This window comes from Prunus avium, chromosome 2 (assembly GCF_965620075.1).
Source record: "Prunus avium chromosome 2, drPruAviu1.hap1.1, whole genome shotgun sequence".
NCBI classification, from domain to species: Eukaryota; Viridiplantae; Streptophyta; class Magnoliopsida; order Rosales; family Rosaceae; genus Prunus; species Prunus avium.
Genome location: NC_142285.1, coordinates 956,993 through 963,323, shown reverse-complemented (window position 1 = coordinate 963,323; position 6,331 = coordinate 956,993). Strand labels below are relative to the sequence as shown.

Here is a 6,331-nt window from a genome sequence, read left to right as displayed (position 1 = left end):
AAGTGGAACAGTCAAAAAACTGAGGAGCAAATTGGCAAAATCCTGCCCTGCTTCGGCATAACAAACAATATCCTTTGAGACGCTAACTGTGAGCTTAACAACAATCTTTTCTTCTTCCTCCTAATTCATTATGTCTCCAAGCAGTAGAGATTCAATACTTGTCAATATTAGTTGATCAAGGCTCAAATTCGGATTTGGAATTGGTACAGGATCAAGCTTTAGTAGAGTTTCAGACAGAGGTTTCTTTGATACTAATGAACGCAGAAGCAAGTTCGAAACCTGGAAAAATAAACCTTGAGGTCAAAAACCACAAACACTACAGTTGTATTAAAAGAAAAATAAAACAATTGGCAAACAACATTCAATTACCTCATGAGCTCCTATATTCAAATTCTTTTGTGCAGAAACTTTTGATTAGTTTGTCTAGGGAATATGATTCTATTGCTGAAGTGATAGAAGAAACAAAGGACACTGAGACTATAGGAGTTCAGGAGGTTATTGGTTCTTTGAAATCCCATGAACAACGTTTGCAAAGGCACACTGAGAAATTGACAAAAAATGCATTTTCTAGTCGAAGTGTGAATCCTAGGGATCAATCAAACACAGGTCAACTTGGAAGTTCAAAGTCTAAGAAGAATTGGAAACCACAGAAATAGAAGAAAGGGGATGCAAAGTCTGAGAACAATTCCAAGAAGGAAAACCAGAATGAAGGAGCAAAGGGTCCTTGCAAAACATGTGACAAGCTTCACTATGGTGCTTGTTGGTTCAAAGGCAAGCCTAAATGCTACAAATGTGATAGGTTTGGTCATTTGGCAAAGGACTGCAGAGGCAAACCAGCTCAGACAGCTAACTATGCAACACATAAGGAGGAAGAAGGTACAATGTTTTATGCATGTCATTCTGCTTCTGTAGTGAAAAATAACGATGTGTGGTATGTAGATGGTGCTTGTAGCAATCATATGACCTCACATGAATCCCTTATAATCAATGTTGATACAAATGTCACTACAAAGGTAAAAATGGGCACAAGAGATTTGGTGCAGGGCACTAGTAAAGGTACCTTAGTGATTGACACTGAATTTAGGCCTAGATACATTAAGGAAGTCATGCTTGTACCAGGGGTGGATGAAAATCTGCTCAGTGTTGGTCAGATGGTGGAACATGGATATTCCTTGATTTTTGGAAACTCAATGGTGGAGGTATTTGATGACAACTCAATGGAACACTTGGTTGCTAAAGTTCCAATGACAGGGAATAGATGTTTTCCACTCTCTCTGAAATAAGTGAATTCTGTGGCTATGAAGGCAACTATTGTAGATACTATTTGGTGTTGGCATAGGAGGTTTGGTTTATGGACTGCCAAAAATTGGGAATGCAGAGGGAATTTGCTAAGGCTTTGCAATGGGGAAAGCACATAGAGACTCCTTTGGTAAAGAGAAGACTTGGAGAGCAAGTGAGCCACTGGAACTCATCTACTCAGATGTTTGTGGACCAATGCAGACCACGACTATTGGTGGAAACATCTACTCAGATGTTTATGGACCAATGCACATAGAGAATCCTTTGGTAAAGAGAAGACTTGGAGAGCAAGTGAGCCACTGGAACTCATCTACTCAGATGTTTGTGGACCAATGCAGACCATGACTATTGGTGGAAATAGATGCTTCTTGACTTTTATTGATGATTGCACTAGAATGTGTTGGGTGTATTTCATTCAGTACAAGTCTAAAGTGTTCAATATTTTCAACAACTTTAAGGCTATGGTGGAGCTACAAAGTGGCTACAAGATCAAAAGGCTTAGAAGTGATAGAGGAGGAGAGTATACCTCACTTGAATTTTTGAAGTTCTGTGAAGATGTAGGCATGGAAAGGCAGCTCACTGTGGCTTACTCACCTCAGCAAAATGGGGTTGCTGAGAGGAAAAACAAGACCATTGTTGAAATGAGTAAGGAAATGATGAATGAGAAGAGGCTTCCATTTAAATTCTGGGGAGAGGCAGTGAATATTGCTGTCTACATTCAAAACAGGTGTCCCACAAAAGCTTTGCATAATTCAACCTCATTTGAAGCTTTTAGTGGAAGGAAGCCAAGAGTCAAACATTTGAATGTATTTGGCTCTATATGCTTTTGTCATGTGCCTAGTCAGTTGAGATCAAAACTGGAGGATTCAGCTATCAAATGCATTTTTGTTGGCTATGGCAAATGTGAGAAAGGTTATAGAGTGTATAATCTGCATACTAATAAAATTGTAGTTTCTAGAAGTGTGATTTTTTATGAAGGATGTTTCTGGAATTGGAAGAAGCAGAATGTGGAACATGTCACAGTTCCCATGAGTTTGGAAGAGCATCCTAGTGCTACTGAAGAAGAATATGAAGTTACAACTTCATCTACACCAGAAACTCATATTGGAAATTACTCTGGAGCAAATGAAAAAATTTCAGGCTCTACTAATGCTGGCTCACAAAGTGAATCACCAAGTTCTACTCCTGTGAAGCTCAGAGATATAACTAAGATTTATGCTCGATGCAATATGAGCATCATTGAGCCATAAAATTTTGAAGAAGCCTCAAGGGACAAAGCTTGACAACAAGCAATGGAAGCAGAGATGGAAATAATTAAGAAGAATGAGACTTGGGAACTAGTTGACAGACCTAGTGAAAAACCTATATAATTGGTGTTAAATGGGTGTATAAAACCAAATTGAATCTTGATGGTTCAATTCAGAAGCATAAAGCTAGGTTGGTGGTCAAGGGCTATGCACAAAAGCCTGGAATCGATTTCAATGAGACATTTGCTCCTGTGGCTAGATTAGACACTATCAGGACTCTCATAGCTTTGGCAGCTCAAAAGGGTTGGTGGCTATATCAGTTAGATGTCAAATCTGCCTTTCTAAATGGTGTGCTTAAGGAGGAAGTATATGTGGATTAGCCTGATGGTTTTGTGGTTAAACACTATGAGGATAAGGTGTACAAATTGAAGAAAGCCTTGTATGGTTTGAAATAGGCACCAAGGGCCTGGTATGAAGAAATCAATGTTTATCTCATCAGTTGTGGGTATGTTAGAAGCACAAGTGAGGCAACATTGTATTGCAAGACCAAGGAGGATTCAGGAACACTAATTGTCTTAATTTATGTTGATGACATAGTGTATACAAGCATCAGTGAGGAGCTTATTACTGAATTCAAATAAGAAATGATGAGAAGGTATGAAATGACTGATCTGGGACTTCTATATCATTTTCTTGGAATGGCTGTGATTCAAACTAAACATAGCATCTTCATTAGTCAAAAGAAATATGCATTGACTTTATTGAATAAGTTTGGGTTACACCAATGCAAGCCTATTAGCATTCCTTTAGTGACAAGTAAGAAGTTATGCAAAGATGATGGTAGATGAGAATCAATACAGACAAATTGTGGGGAGTCTATTGTACCTAACTGTTACAAGGCCAGACATAATGTTTGCAGCTAGTCTTTTGGCAAGGTTTATGCATTGTCCTACCAAGAAGCACTGTGGGACAGCAAAAAGGGTTTTGAGGTACATACAAGGGACAATAGACTACGGTATTGAATATCAGAAAGGCAATAAGGCTATACTGATAGGATATTGTGACAGTGACTGGAGTGGAAGTCAAGACGACATGAAGAGCACCTCAGGTTATGCTTTCTCATTTGGAAGTGGTGTGTTTTCTTGGGCATCAGTCAAGCAACATAGTGTTGCTCTCTCCACAGCTAAAGCTAAGTATGTTAGTGCAAGTGAAGAACTACTCAGGCTATATGGTCGAGATTTGTGCTTGAGGATTTTGGAGAATTGCAGACAGAAGCAACTCCATTGATGGTAGATAACACCTCTGCCATTGCAATAACCAGAAATCTTGTTTTCCATCAAAAGACCAAGCATATCAATCGCAAATATCACTTCATCCGAGATGCTTTACAAGAAGGTGTAGTGGATTTGAGATATTGCAAATCTGAAGAGCAAGTGGCTGATATCTTCACAAAAGCTCTGCCTAAGGATTCGTTCAACTATTTGAGAGGACTGGTAGGAGTTAAACCAGTTAACAATTTAGAAGGGAATGTTGAAATGTAAATTATTCCCTAGTTTAATCCTTAGCTAGACAAGTGTCAGGCTTTGATGCCATCACACATTGTAGGACTTATATGTCCTAGTTTTATGCCAACTGTACAGCTCATATTGCTAACACAATTGTAAGGCTAGATTTGTTTTCATTTCTTGTTGATGAGCACATAATTATTACATGTAATATCCCTTAAATGATATTTGTTAGTATCTTATGGGCTCGTTTGGTACACAGGATTGGCTTGGACTGGCTTGGACTAAATTTAGTACCATGTTTGTTTTATCTAATCCTAGTCTTAGATGGGATTGCTAATACCGGGCCCACCAAAAACACCTCCTTAGGAGGGGACTACTAATCCCATGTGAAAAGGGAGGATTAGCTAGTCCTAATGCTCACCAATGTATAAAATGCATATATTATATTGTAAAATTAATAACATATATTATTATTATTAAACTTACTTACACATATACTATAATGTACATATATACATGTATATACACATAAATATATCATATATGTATATATGTATATATATACATACACATATATACATATATAATATATATAATATACATATACATATATAATATATATAATATACATATACATATATACATGTATATTATTATTATAATATACCCATATACACATATACATATTAATATTATAATAATAATATACGTGTATATATGTAATATATATTATATATTATAATACATATATATATATATGTATATATATTATACCCATGTATGTATTATAGTATACATATACACACATATATACACATATACATTATATATGTATTATATATATTGTAATATACATATATACATGTATATATATATTATAAAATACATATATATATATATGTATTATACCCATGTCTATATTATAATATACATATATACACCTATATACACATATATTATATATGTATAATGTATGTATATATTATATATATATATATATATATATATATATATATATATATATAATATACATATATACATGGGTATAATACATATATATATATATATATATATATTATAAAATACATATATATATATATATGTATATATGTATATACATGTATGTGTACATATATATACATACATATGTTCATATTATTTATAATATACATTATACATGTATATACACATACATGTCACATATATTATAAAATACATATGTACACATACATAATACATGTATTTATACATATATACATATACATAGATAGTTTTGAAGAAAAAAAAAAATCTAGTCCTAGTCCAAGCGTACACCAAACGCAGGATAAGTGTTATCCAACTTAGACCAAGCCAAGCCAAGCCAAGACAGTCCCTAAGTATAGTCCATGCCAAGACAGTCCTGTGTACCAAACGACCCCTATTTGTTTAATTTTGGACTAATTTCTTTGATACATGGGTATGTCACATGTGAGGTGTTGTTGTTACAAGGATGGCTTATTCAACTTGGACAATAAACATGTCATGGGCATTCACATGGGTTGGCAACAAGATGATGAAAGGCTACCTTTTGGAGGTTTGCACATGCCAAAGGAATGCAAAGAGAGAGATGGTTGGCCACCAAAGGAAAGAGATAAGGAAATGGAATCATGATGGCAATAAACAATGGAAGTGGAGCATCAATTGAGGAATTAAAGAAGAAGAAAGCTACGGGAATGGCATGATGGGATAATAATTTATTCAAGACATATTGCAAGGTTGCAACATGAGCTTCTCCTATAAATAGAGAGATCCTCCACACCATTCAACACACACCCAAGCTCCACAACTCTTGAGCTTTCTCTCTTCCCTCCATCTTTCTATGTTTTAATTTCTGTTTTTAGTTTTATTTTATTATGGGGAACTAACTCCCTATCTAAGGCTAGGGAGAAAGCTTTTAATATAAGTGTGTAATTTTTATTAGTTTGATCCAAACTTAAGCTTTAATGTGAATTTGTAGTTTTTGTTCAAATGGAATTTGTATTTTTCTTTTTAATTAATTGATGAATGTTTGATAATCTATTTCATGGGTTCAATCATGTTTTTCCCATTGTGTAGTAAAAACTTTCATGCTTTTAAAAGAGAAGAGAATTACTAAAGATTAATAGATTTTCGACGAAGATTATTTTTTGATAGTTTGTTGCCATTGGTACAAGTTATGCTTAGAATACTTCTAAAGGAAATTAAAAAGAGCTTTAATTATTTTGAACAACTTCATTGGAAAATATTTTGTGGATCAAA

General features: G+C 34.7%; 1 pseudogene; it reads left to right on the top strand.

The window, feature by feature from the left end:
• Positions 1 to 3,383: 3,383 nt before the first annotated feature.
• On the top strand, positions 3,384 to 3,833 carry LOC148296202 (secreted RxLR effector protein 161 pseudogene; annotated as a pseudogene).
• The last annotated feature ends 2,498 nt before the right edge of the window (positions 3,834 to 6,331 follow it).